Raw genomic sequence first — 14,805 nt, forward strand, 5'->3', positions numbered from 1 at the left:
CAGCTATCTTTAACACTATTGCCTGTGTTCAGCTATATACAACCAAATATGCTTTCAGAACGAAATATCTATTATTTTTTTTTAAAAAAAAAGCAGATGTATATGGTTAAATGAGAGGAAGAAGAATAACTAGTTCAACTGTATTGGAGATCTTCTACCCTTTTATACTAGCAAAGGCTTCGTATCCCTTAGCAACGTAGATGGAGAATTGGCAACCAACTGACCTTATCAGAGTTTCAATTAGAATCATGAGAGCACACCGTAAAAACATGCAGTAGCACAACACAACCACTTTCAGAACCTTAATTGAGAGAGAATGCGCTAGACTGCTAAGCCAAGAAGGGGGGTTGGGTGGAAAATCCCTTAGCTCTCTTCTAAACTTGGAAATTGTCCATTCTCCTTAAAGGCTACATATCCTAAAAGACCTAGCAATAAAAGTCTTGTTTGCACAGACAGATCTTAAAGAGTCCCTTCAGGAATTTAAATAATAGTTAGCTCTAAATGGCTAGCAGGGCAGCGTTTTTGTTAAGGGATCCCAGAGCAATAAATAGACACTGTGAGGCTCGGTGTACCTTCTGTGTGACCAGCAGTTTGGTGCATATGTGTCAAATCTTGTGCAACATTTGGCTTCCCAAGAACACTCTCAATCATGTTTCTAGCCCTCATTATGGAAGAGGGGGAAGAAGAGATCCTGGAACACTGTCTTCCAGCTACATAGATGGTATCTGTTTTCTGCACAATTAAACCCTTGAGGTCAAAAAGAGGTAACAGAGATTTCTTGGGGTTCTGCTTTTTTGGTGGGGAGGGACCTCTGGACTAAGAACAGGGTGCTAGGAATAGGTCAAATCACTCCACCAAGCATGCCCCAATGGCCTCATTCAGATGCAACACTGAACTATGGTTTAGCATTACAAGAATGAACTGAAGCAAGCATCAGGTGCAGCCAATAGAACAAGTTTGGAAGCTTTCTCCTCTGTTTCAGAATATTGTCCAAATCCAGAGAAACTGGTTAAGCCAGCTTCAAACCATAGTTTATCTAACCATCTCTTCAGGAGCAGTTTAGGGTTTAGATGACATGGCAGTCTGTGGTTATTCTGAAATGGAAATAGTCACTCCTGATGTTCTCCTTCAGACTGTAAGAGGAACAGGGAATGTGCAAGGCCAAAGCTTGCTGTTGTGACGCTAAACCACGGTTTAGTGTTACATCTGAATGCAGACATTGGCTCCTGCTTTCCTTTGCAACTTAGTAAATTACAGAGAGCTTAAATCTAGGGATTGCCTCAGAAGTTTGCCGTTTCAATCCATATATGCATATGTATATGCTCACACTGATTTCCCTCCACTCATCTATTCAGTGCCACTCTTAAGCAACTAGTTCTGTGCCTTCTGGCTAGGGGTGCTGCAGAATCAAAGGACTAACACTGAGTTGGATACTGAAGTGCTGCAGACAGAGGGTACTACTAGGAGCAGCCAGACTCCTAGTGTTTACAGCACACCTGTCCAGTGACTTCTCTTATGGCCTGCCTATAGCACAGCCCAATATATTATTTCCTGTTCCATCAAGATTTTTTGGACTACAGTTTGCACAAGCCCCACCCCCCACATGTTCAGTAGGCAGGGATGATGGGAGCTGTAGTCAACACATCTGGAGGAGATAAAGTTGAGGAAGACTGCCATATGTTTTCACTTGCAATGCATGCAAGTTATGTTTGAATCTGGGGCCAGCACACACTGGAATTAACGTTGTCTATGCAGGCTTGAGTTCTCCAATTATTCCCTCTCAACCTGTACTTTTGTACACAGAGTCAAAACACATCTTTTTCCAGACAACCGAAATCTGTCTCTGCTCTCCCCCTTATCTGTAAGGAAAGTGGTACTCAGAGCTGAAATTAATCTGCAGAGAAATCATCAATAATTTTTCCAATGAATTGGCTTGCAAAAATCCAGATTTTCATTCTACTAATTCAAACAAATCCAAACATTCCTAATTATACACACATCACATGTAGAAGCTTAAAAGCCTAGTAGAAGCTTTTGACAGCATTGCTCTAAAACTCAGCAAGACTTTATGTATCTAAAGTATCTTCTGAATATTTGAAAATATTCCAAATTAAAAAGATTCACATTCAGATTCAAATTGCTTGACCTTGTACCTATGCAAACTTAATTCGGAGCACAATCCTACATGACCATAGAGAAATAAATCTCACTGAGCTCAATGGGACTTACTGCCAGGTAAGTAGGTTCAGCACTGGAGTCTTTAAAACTGCTATTACAGTGAGACTACTGCTGAAGTTGCCTCTAGGGCTAAGAAAGAATAAACCCAATTTTGTATTAGTCACAAACCACATTTCTATTATTATTACAATGGAACACAAGTCTCTTCTTAAAAACAAATCAACATGTAAAATTACAGATTCAAAAAGAGAAAGAAACAGATGACAAAACCAAACACATCTAAAGGACTTATTTCCCTTCATTGAAGAATACAGTAAAGGTACTAGTGACAAAAGAAATAAATAGAGTGTACAATGAACACCTGAAAGGCCTACTGACTGGCTTCCCAATTTAGGTGTTCAGCGGCTGTTTACCCCAAGTACCATCTGGCTGTATAGATATAATAACAATTATTCCATCGAGGTAGACCATCCTCTAAATCATATTAATATACACAGATTCCCCTCATCTTATGGAGCTTGATGTTTCCGCACGCTCCCATTTAACCTGGGTAATGTGCTAAAACAAGTCGGCTTCATCGTTAAGAATTGATTTTTAATTTATGGGAACGTCAAGTGCATTCCCATAACATCCTTTTGTAATCCAGGAGAGCAAAGAGTACTATGCTGGTGCTTAATCTGCTTTTATGGGCCTATTCCCACTCCCCTTTTCCTTTTTTTTTTTTAAGAGATAAAATAAAATTCACAACATCTTGCTACATATTTATGTCGAGATTTGTAGGCTTGGGGCTGCCGCTTGCTCACACTCTTTCTGAGATCTAATTCGTGCTGCGAGAGAGAGCAAAGCGCCTTGTATTCTTCATTAGCTTCACTATGCTAGATAAGGTGGGGAGGGGGAGCTTATTTCTTTAAATTATTTAACCTTGGCAGAGCCCATTGGGACCACATAAATTACAAAACATATTAATGAAAAACATTACTTAGCTTATTCTTAAAGCAAAAAAGGAAAGCAAAACAGAAAGAATGCTCAATAAAATTTTATACGTCCATTTAAAAGAAAGAGAAAATGGGACATTATGTTATGATACGATCCTCCAGCCCCAAAATCCTTTCAGCCTAACTAGATCTGTCAATAAGTGTTTCGTTTATTTGACTGGCTTATGATCAAGCCAATTAGATTAAGTGACAGTTTCTCAAAATAAGGGCTATTTTGATAGAATTTCTTAAAGATAACAGCTTTCTTGTGGCTAAACAATACAGACAATCAATTACATCCATTGCATCATCATATTCAAATAAAAGGCAAGCATAAAAAATGAGCACAGATTGCTGGTAACGAAGCCCATTCCTAAACAGGCCTCTCAGAATGAGATAACTAGAGAAGAAATTGACCAGTCATACCAATTAGCAAACCTGACCTCTTTGGCCTTAATTGTAATGTACAGACAACTCATTGCTGAATACATCTTCCCCTCTCATCCACATTCCCGCCAAAACAGTTTTTCTCCACCATCACACTCCCACCCCGCTTTTGAAGCCCTTTCATTTTATAAGTTTAAATTCAAAGAGCTTTTAAAAACAAAATACAGGCTACTACTTTTCATTGTCCCATAATTCTCTCAGGTCAAAATACCAGCTGTTGGTGGAACTGGCTAGATGGGTGAAGGTTCTGAAGTCTGGGGATTATTACCTTTGCTTTATGTCTGTGGCTATATTTTTTGTGCTGTTTTAATAGTTGTAAGATTACACAAGTTAACTGTGCTTTATTATATTCTTGTTAACAGCCCTGGGATCCACTTGAATAAAGGTGTTTTAGAAATTTAATAAGCATAAATATAAAGTAAATAATTTATTCCCTTTTGAAACCAGATGTTATTATTCCCAATTTACACTGGAGAAACCGAGGGATTTCTCCTACATCTAAAGTTATCATGTGCCCGTTATTGAGAGTCTGTTCCATTGCAGAATTGAGCATGGAATGGAGCTGGCTAGGCCTGCAGCTGAGTTTTTTCCCTCCTGCCCCTGCAGCCAGGGGGCTTGGCCTAACAGACTACAGTATAGTACAAACATTTGTTTTCCTTGTTTGTTTCCGTGTGAAAGTTATGTGTGACTCACTTTATTGTGATATTCGATTTATTGCGGTGGTATGAAACCAAACCCGCAATATCTTTGAGGTATTAGTTTTAGTGTGCCATGGAACATGGAATTGTTTTCTGCAAATGTTCAGACCCCATTCACAATTGTGATTTTTGCCACATTTCCAGACAAAACTCATCCAAAGCAGCTCACAACAATAAAAAGCACATAGATAAAAATCATTATTACTAAAATCAAGACCAAAAACAGAGTTACAGAAACATAAACAGGCTCGGCATTCTAACAACATAAATATATTCCGGCCTCCATTCAGTGAATGGGACAAAAAATAATCAGGGAATGGTCAACTGAAACAAATGAGTCTTTAAGGCCTTTTAAAAAGCCTGACACGCCACCAACTACCACAGTTCTATTGGGTGGCAGATCTACAAAGATCTGGAGCCACTACAGAAAAGGTCCTTTTTCTGTCATGACTGCCCACCTCTCAGACCAAAGAAGTACACATCAAGAGAGCCTCCAATTTAAAGGTTAAAATCAACACTTTAATTTGGTCTCAGAAACACAGGAATATCCAGTGTAAGATGGTATCAAACAAGACTCTGGCAACTGCATTCTGAAGTTTCTGGACTGTCCTTACAGACAGTCCCACATAGTAGAGAACATTACAGTGTCCCTGAAAAAGTATACAATCTCACAAATCTTTCAGTATCAGCTTTTTGCTCAAGGATGGTAATACTTTGGTATTTAAAAACCCTTGATGCAGTGTAACAGAGAACTTTACACACAGGAACGACTAAATCAGCAGCACACTAGAAAACACATGTGTTGAAGCGCAGATGTGTGCATATGAATAGCCAGAGCCTTGAGTGGATGAAGCATTAAGAAAAGGAAGTACAACTGGAACCACCTGAAGTTTGAACTTACCAATGGATTTTCCACAGAAACCTGCTACTTTTCCATTTGATGTTAGAATGTATTTTTTTTTGGAACAAGACCAATGGCTGACTGGTCAGCTAAACAATACTGAAATTTCATTTCTACTGTTTTTCAAATGCTGATTTGAAAGTTTAGCAACTATGCATTAGAAACTCTTTAGTGAATGGTTATTTTATTAAATACATTTTTATTAAGTTAATAAAACTGGAAGGTTTTCTGTTTTTTTGCAAAAAAATGCAATCCTCATTGCACACATAAATGCCAAATATTCCCATTTCCTTTATGGATGAAAACAAGAGGATTGCTGGCTGAGAAAAGAAAAGAAAAAAGATAGGTTAAGATACAGATTATATATTTTTTTCACCTTGCTGAAGAGGGTATCCCACTATAACTTCCAGTGAACAGTTTTTGCATAGTTTGTACCATTTCAATAACCTGCAAAATTGGTGAACAAAAAATGAGTGTGCACACCAATGGTAATGTTCCTTCTATCATAGCACTTTTCAAACAGCCATCTGTCTCCAGTTTGTGATTAATGGCTGGCAAAATCTAAGCTAGAAACAGAATAAAAGTCTGTAGAGAAGTGAAGTGGTGATAAAGGAGTGTGTGAGTGTGTGTACGGACATGCATGTGTGTGTGTGTGTGTGTGTGTGTGCAGAATGTCAAATTAAGTACATTTGCTTTGGGCTGTTATTCAACCATTAAGCAATAAACATTGCATGTTTAATTTAGGCTCTCCCCCACTAAGTACCACATGAAGAACTGCAATAATAACTCTTTCCCCAACCATATCAGCACAAAGCTAAACAGTCACAAAAACAGAAGATGCCCACCTCCCGTATGCATATTTCTTTCTCTCCTCTATTTTATTTTCCTTCAAAGCCAAGTATAAATAAATACAGCTAGCTTTAAAAGTGGTTGAAAATGCTGGCTTTCGACACAGGACTATGTTAAGTGGAATGGGGTGAGATCAATATTTTCTTTCGGAGTTTTACAGACTCGTGCTCCTTAAGCGCCAGTTCCTATGCTGTGTGCTTGTACAAGCAGGCCATGATTTTGTACAAATTTGTAACAAGTGAGTTGGCACCATCAGTGTATATTCTAGCCTGGAATTCATTAGCAGGAAGCTGTTGTGTTTAGAGACAACTCACACTCCCCAACACACACCGCGCCAGTCCCCATGTTACAGAACACACAAATCGCTGTTCATGAGAGTATTTGCCATGGAAAGTGTCTTGGTTGAAACTGGCCTGCTTCAGACTTACATCTTTTTATGGGTGCATATTAAATATTTTATGTGTACTCATAAAACTGTTAAGCTTTCAGATAAAAGCATCTAAAAACTCAAACTCTATCAAACAGCTATGCATTGCCAGAGAGTTAGAATTAGCCACAGAACAGCAAAGGGTAATAGAATCACAAATTAGTATTTGCCACCATTATCATGTGAAGTAGTGCTCAGCCTTGAGAAATTAAATTCTATATTTGTGCCCATGCCACCTCTATCAGCTTGATCTATGCCAGTTTCACAAGCATTTCACTTCCAGGAAGGTTTTTTTGGAAGAAAGGGCTTGTCCATATCTGAGCATCATTCAGCTGTTAATCCAACGCCCCCCCCCCCCAATTTGAATTGGACATGTATTTACTTTGAGCAGGAATACCACTAGGCGCTGTGGGTTAAACCACAGAGCCTAGGGCTTGCCGATCAGAAGGTCAGCGGTTCAAATCCCCGTGCTGGGGTGAGCTCCAATTACTTGGTCCCTGCTCCTGCTCACCTAGCAGTTCAAAAGCATGTCAAAGTGTGAGTAGATAAATAGGTACTGCTCCGGTGGGAAGGTAAATGGCGTTTCCATGTGCTGCTCTGGTTTGCCAGAAGTGGCTTAGTCATGCTGGCCACATGACCCGGAAGCTGTACGCTGGCTCCCTCGGCCAATAAAGCGAGATGAGCACGTCAATCCCAGAGTCGTCCGCGACTGGACCTAATGGTCAGGGGTCCCTTTACCTTTACCACTAGAAACAACTTCTAGATTCTAGACATCGGTGTCTCACTCCAATGTTCTCTTTGTCTAATTGACTTGATTTGAGGAGAGACTCTTTTCCACCTGCCTTGCTCCAACCTCCAGCCCTAGGAGCCTCTATAAGAGGGCTAACTGGCACTGTTTCCAGAGGAAGAACTGTGCAGAGAGAGAGAGACTCTGTTTGCCATCAGGGGGTGGATGGTTTCACCTGTGCTGCCCCACCTCCATCCGAAGGAACCTTCCGAAGGTAGTTGCTGCCACAAACACTATGTGCATGTTTATTTTAACGAGCTGACCGGAATCAAAGATTATGAGTCAGGGAGGGGGGAGAATGTTTGTAAGAACTTAACAGTACTTAAGTATAATTTTTGGCTGCTATTTTGTTAATGTTAATATTGTTTCATAGAATATATATTCTGTATTGATTTGTTAATCACATAATATGACTTTTGCTTTAATTGTGATGTTTAGCTTATTTTTTATTTATTGCATTGTTAACTGTGTTTTATAGATTTCAATTGCTTCACTGATGATTTGTTAATTATTCTATATGATATATGCTGTATTTGTGAGGTTCTATTATGTTCTATCATTTTATGGTTATTTACTGCTTGTAAGTTGCTTTGGGATTTATTTGAATGAAAAGTGGCATAGAAATATAATAAATCAAATCAAGTATTTCCCAAATGTCAATCACTCCTATGACTTCATTCATTGGCTGAAACACTGAAAGGGAGGAGCAGGCTAGTTTCTCAGAAAACCAACGAGAAAAGTAGCTGCACATATTGCTTCATATTTCAGGTTCTACAAACACTAGAAGCTTCCTGCTTTAGAAAAAATGAAAGCTAGGAATCTGGGGTTGTGGATTATTTGGTGGGGGAGGGAGGACTCTTCCCTTTATTCCTCTGCAAAGAACAATGCCCACAACCTTTGATGGAATTCCTCTGCCTCATTCAGGACTGCAGCCAATGCATTGATTACAAAGGGAATGCTCAGCAAAAAACAGAATTAGACTCCTGCAGAGCTGTCAAATGGCCAGTTCTAAAACTGGACTGATGTGGAATGCTGGGTTTTTCTAAAGCACTGCCTATGCACTAAACTCATGTTATTGCTGCTTCTATGGGTAATATCAGACCTAGTTGTTGTTTTTAATTATCTGTTCATAGCATAGTGCTTTTAACTCACAAAATGATGTACAGTCGTGTTCACTGTTTGCCCTCGCAATGTTGAGGAAACGTTGCTAGTTCTAGTTTCTATCTGACTGATGTGGAACTGAGGCTGGGAAAGGGTAACTTGCAGAGATTCCAGCCAAACCTCAAATCCATCACCTTTATAACAGGACCACACTGCTTCTGGATTCCAACTCCCATCAGCTCAATGGTCAGGAATGATATGTGTTGTAGTCCATCAACATCTGGAGGACCACAGATTTCCCATCCCTGCCATACATAATCACTATGAAAATGCATAAATCAATATATCAAGTGGCTCCAGCAGTAAAAGGCAAGCTTGGTTCACAGACGGCTTATCCAACAGCAAATGTCAGCAACAGTCCTAGTCATTAGATCCACAGAACGTAAGTAATGACTAGGCATTCTGAAGGGAAGATAGTGTAGAGGGAAGAGGGAGAGAACAAGAAGCAGTGCTTAACAGAGCTTGGGGTTCAAGTCTGCTTAGAAGTCAACACTCACAGACCTAGAAACGCATACTCTAAGCCCAGACACGCAAAGGCTGATTGGCTACTGGCACTTTGCAAATGGATAAGGATCCACTCTATTTGAATTCTTTCCATGCAACAGGACTCAGTGCTTGCTCAAATTACACCCTGCCAAGAAGGGAGGTGGTGGCAATCCTGGATCAGAATGAAAGGAAAATGGTCCTTGTCCAAAGAGATTGGATACTCATTTCATCTTGCAATGTTACACATGAAATTAAACTCTGACAATCAAAAGCAACATAACAAAAGGGGCTGGGGGGGGGGGAGTGTTAGTGCAGTCAATTGAACCGTAAATGGACACTGTTAAATCTCACCTCAGCCACAAATTATCTAGTGATTTTAAGGGAAGTCACTGAATACAGGACGCGGGTGGCGCTGTGGGTTAAACCACAGACCCTAGGACTTGCTGATCAGAAGGTTGGCGGTTCGAATCCCCGCGACGGGGTGAGCTCCTGTCGCTCGGTCCCTGCTCCTGCCAACCTAGCAGTTCGAAAGGACGTCAAAGTGCAAGTAGATAAATAGGTACTGCTCCAGTGGGAAGGTAAACGGCATTTCCTAGTGCTGCTCTGGTTCGCCAGAAGCGGCTTAGTCATGCTGGCCACATGACCCAGAAGCTGTACGCCGGCTCCCTCGGCCAATAAAGCGAGATGAGCGCCGCAACCCCAGAGTCGGTCATGACTGGACCTAATGGTCAAGGGTCCCTTTACCTTTACCACTGAATACCATCCAGAGACAGACAGGCACGCTGGACAGCAATGCTTACCTCTCTTTTTGATTGTGCTTTTCAAACTTGGGACACACAAAAGCATGCTACATTAGGGATATGTTTTTGCAAAAACATTTATGTTAGGCAAAATTGCACTCTACATGTTCCCATAATCCAAATGTTCGTTATAGGAAATTCACTTATCCAAACATGAGGAATTAGTAACCAAACCTTACTATACACACTGCAGATTCAGTTATCCCAGCTGCCAGACCTGTGTGTAGTACTGTAAACAAATAAACAGCTTTTAACAAGCCTTACTTATTTGTGCCTCACTGGCCTGTTGCAAGTGTTTCACCAGAAACCAGGGTGGGAGGGGGGATTAGACAAATAAGTGAGCATTTTTTCCTTCCTTGTTTGCCTTTTACAAGGTTTCAGAGGGTTTTCCTGGGGTTTTCTGTCATTGGGTGGTCAAGACTCTATGGTCAGGAACGCATTATAAATGTCTCCATAGGAAGAAATGGAAATCATCAACTCATTATGCAAACATTCACTTAACAAACAATTTTCTGAGAATGCATTGCAGTTGGACAGCAAGACCTGCTGTATGTCACATGCACATTAGGAGAAATGTGAACTTTAATGATGATGAATTCCATGAGGACTTAAAAAGAGAAAGAAAATGCAAACTGATTTGTATATGTGAGGATCTGAACTTAAGACTCGAAAAATGAGAAACGGAGAGAAACCAAAACTGACAGATCTGACCATTCCTAGCTCTACTGCACCTAAGTTGTATATGCAATGGAAGCAGTAGCAGACATTCCTGGACAGGTGAGATATTTGTACTTATCAAACCCAAGTGGACAGTGCACAGTATATTACTCATCAAAATGCACTGCCCTCCAGACAACCTATCCTAGTTTCCCATCTAAATTGCAGCTGGTGAATACCAACAATGATGCTGATTGGGAAGAAACTGAGGGTGATTTGAATGTGCCCCTGGAGATGTGTTAACAAGAAAAGAATGGGGATGCAGAGTCTAGAGCTACCTCTTCATGCCACGGTTTTCAGATATGTGCTATTCATTGTGTGGTATCTTCATCCCCACCCCATTTATCATTACTGCCTCTGGGTGGGACCTGAGGATACTCTGACAAGATTTTCCACAATGCACCAAGGAGCTGGCAAACTTTTAAGCTCCTACACACCCCTATTGGCTTTTGAACTGTTTCAGACAAATGCTTTTTAAAATAATGAACAAGGAAAGTAAAGAGGGGGAGAACCTAAAGAGCGGGAAAATAAGGAAAGCTTGAACTTGATAAAAAGAAACCAGTCCAACGTGTAGAAGGGTGGTGTCAACTATAAACACCCAAGAGCTACTAGAATATGGTGAAAATATAGGAAGAATCACCAGAAACAAGGAAGGGACAAGCCTCAAGTCAGTATTTTTATGTTCTCACCTTAATGGTAGGTATGAACAATGGCACCACACATGTCTTTGTAAGACACTCAGAATATGCACTTTCAATATTTAGCTGTCAATAACACTTAAACCACATCAACATATGTAGGGAGTTATCTCTGCATACATATCCCTAGTACACATTTGTTTGTAAAAGGCATAATATTTAGACAGTCACTTGTGAGACTAGTGGCTTAATTTACTCACTTGTACATATGCTTTGTTAGCCCATATACACAGAGAAGATTGTGTTTTGAACAAGTTCATTCTGCAGCATGGAACGTTACATTGCTATTTGTTGTATTATAACACCTGTTTATAAATGTAAATGATCTTCTTTAAGCAGTAAAGCTATTAATAGGAAATAAAGCTGTATTAAACATAATTGAAGCACAAACCAATGCATATTTTGGAATCACACTGCAGCATAGAATCTCAATATTAGACTACATAAAGTGGTTTGGCAAATGCATTATTTTAAAGATAACCGTTATGAGAATACATGCATAATAAGAATATATTATAAGCACTACAGTTGCATGAAAGTATACTGAAATATGTGTGAATGTGCATCACTGATCACGTGAAAAAACTGAAGAGTTTAATAAGGAATTTTGAGAATAATATTTGGGGTTGTCAGAAGCTCTATACCCTCTGCAGATCCGTGTCTGCCCCAATCTCAATACTTATAGGGCCCATCTCCAAGAACAGTGGGTTGCTTTGGAACTATGAGAGTACAGTAAGTTTAGCTGAGTCTACCAAGAGCAGTAAAACCAGCTGAAAGCTTTTTCTTTAATCAGGAAGCAGAAAGAACTTTGTCTGTATTTGTACCACAATCTTTTCATATGGCTTTAAAACCATCATGATTTAAAGATAGCAAGTGAGCTTCCTGATTTTCTGTTGATTTTAAATCAGAATCTTGTACAAGCCAAACTTGTTTCCCCTGACCCTTCACCAAGACTCTTTAATTACTGCCCTGTGATATGTACAGGGTTTGTTTTGTTACAATCTGGAACATATAAAAAAACCACAATAATATGGTGCATATTTTGACAGACACCAAGAAGTCAGACAGAACTGCTGTTTTGAAGGTATACTTTCAACACTGTAAAAACAGTGGTTTGTGGTAAAAATTAGCACACAACTTATAATAAAGAGAAAATAGGGAGGGGTGAAAAAACCTATTAGTGAGCATCACCCAAAGAAACTTCTATAGACATGATCGAGCCATGGCATATCCAGCAAGAACAGAGGGATGTATATTAAAATTTATGCACACTTGGTAATCCATGAAAATAATGCAATTAGTTTATATCTGATCTGCAAAGGAAAGAACACATAACAATAGAAAAGCTTGCAGCCATGACATTGAATACTGTTCCAAGTTTGCTTTCTCTTTAACATAAAAAAAATCCAAAACAGCTCCATCCATTCCACACACAGCAGCACGCCAAGTTTGAAGCGTGGGCGCAGAAGCAAAAAGGAAGGGGGAGCTGGCAGGGGTGGCAGAGAGGACACGTATAAGGAGGGGAGGGAAAACCCTGCCAATCAATCATTTATAATTAACAAAAAAATCCAATTGGTGGCTTTAAATAGAGATCAATGTGGTTGCAGGCCGGACGGGCGGATAGCAGAGAAGCATTTCACCTTCGCGTCCGTTTCCCTCGCAAGCTGTCTCACCTACAGATTCGCCATTTGTTTTGTTAACAAAGCTTCAGGGGGTGCCGGGCTCTCATTGAAATTTCATTAATCTAATGGAGTAAAGTCCTATAGAAAAAAAATCAAATTCTCGTTGAGCGAGATGCTACCTGGGAAAGATAACCTCTGGTTGAACTCCCAGACTTCTATTGCTCAGCTATTAGTCTGAGAAATCAGACAGCAACAAGGCTGATTACAGCTAGAGGCCACAACATTTTCCCCCTCACTCTCCCCTCCTCCTCTTTCATCCCCCCCCCCCAGCATACTCTTCCTAACTAGCAATTTTTGAGTGCAAGCAGTGGTGCTGGATTCTTCATCGAGAATGGCATGGGGCTCCATGGGGGGGGGGCAGATAGCACAAGCATTCTCAAAGATGGCACTCAGGGGCTCACAAATAGCAAATTGACCCACAAGGATTATAATAAAGGGTGTGGGAGCATGTCCGGGGGGGACAGGAGGGGTGAGGAAGAAACCCATTACTGCAGGGTTCAATGTTAACTTTCACAGAATGGATGGAAAGGAGCCCATTCCCAATTGGCTATGTTGAAGAGTGGAGCTTTTAAACAGGTGGGAGAGGATCTCTCCGAAAGTCTTCGCCAGAATAAAGGCTTTTAAAAACAGCTGCAATGAGGTAAGCTGCAATTCCTTTGATCCTAACTCTATAAGGAGAATCCGACCGTACTCCAGATCTGAAACCTACACCAGTGATATTTTGGAGCCAAGTGCTCAGGGTTCAGAAAATGTTTCCATTTTTTAAAAGGTAGATTCAAACCTTCCACAACCTAGCACCTTCTGGGATTTTTTCAGGCTTACACACATCAGTGTTTTAAAATTTGAAATGCAGGGTTGTGAGGAGGGACAGGCATGCCAGAAAGCCACATGTGAGTGAAACCTAGACCCACCTATTGCCTCAATTGTATATCAATTCAAGGAATGCAATTTATTCTTGAAGATGGGTGTGGGTCAGAAATCAAATCCCCGCCCCAATGCCACCAGGAATGGAGAGCCTGTGGCCCACCAAATGTTGTTGGCCTACAACTCCCATTATTCCTCACTACTGGCCATGCTGGTTAGGGTTAGGTACAAGTCACAGCTTCCCTATCCATGCCCTACAGGAAACTTTCACACAGTTTTCCTTTCTGGTTATCGCAAACGAAACTGAGATGGCTGACAGTCTGTTACCCCCACAACTGGCAACACAACTGACTGTGCACGGGAAGCAGAAGGCAGAAACATCTGAAGCAAACCACACAAACAGTTCATTCTACGGGCAGGCAGCGCCAGAGTGAAGAAGGAAAATCTACCCTGCTATGGTCACAAATGGATTGGAATTCAGCTTCCCTCTCTCCCCTTGCTGAAGAGAACATAATAGGAAAGGGGGAAGCAGGATACTTTAAGACCTTCAGTTTGTCCACTTAGGTATAGGTATGGGCGCCAGAGGCGGATTTAGGGAAGCACAACTGGTTCGGTCACACTGGGCACAGAGCCTCGGGGGTGCTGCTGGGGATGCTGCAACTATGCTTTAGAATGGAGCGGGGGGGAATTTGAGACCCCAAGGTCTGCCACTGTGGGAGTGCACAAATGACAGCCACAAAATTGTGAGTGGAAGGTCATACTAGAGTTCCCATTATTAGAGAATCCCATTATTATTCCATATTAGAGTGAAACTAGAGTTTAACTCACATCATATGCTTACCTTCTGCACCAGACACACCAATGTGCAACATTGATTTAAAATACCAAATATTTTAATTTCCCTGCTTAGTGCCATTTGCCTTTGGTGTACAAATGAAATTGACAGTCATACAGCCTCAATCACCTGGAAGGGGAAGACAGAGCAGGAAGGCAATCCAGCAATGGGGAGACAAGAAAATTCTAGAGAATAGGTGAGCAGAGCATAGAACATTAAGACATTCAGGTCCTTTCTGGCTCTTTGGTTCTAAAAACAGATGAAGAAGCATCATAGGAAACTTGAAAGCTTATAAAGTCTG

At 40.6% G+C, this 14,805-nt stretch overlaps 1 protein-coding gene across 6 annotated transcripts in view; it reads right to left on the reverse strand.

The window, feature by feature from the left end:
- SKAP1 (src kinase associated phosphoprotein 1) overlaps positions 1 to 14,805 on the reverse strand; it is a 337,471-nt gene that overhangs the window by 220,281 nt on the left and 102,385 nt on the right. The gene's annotated exons all lie outside the window — the stretch shown is intronic.

Source organism: Podarcis muralis, chromosome 13 (assembly GCF_964188315.1).
Source record: "Podarcis muralis chromosome 13, rPodMur119.hap1.1, whole genome shotgun sequence".
NCBI lineage: Eukaryota > Metazoa > Chordata > Lepidosauria > Squamata > Lacertidae > Podarcis > Podarcis muralis.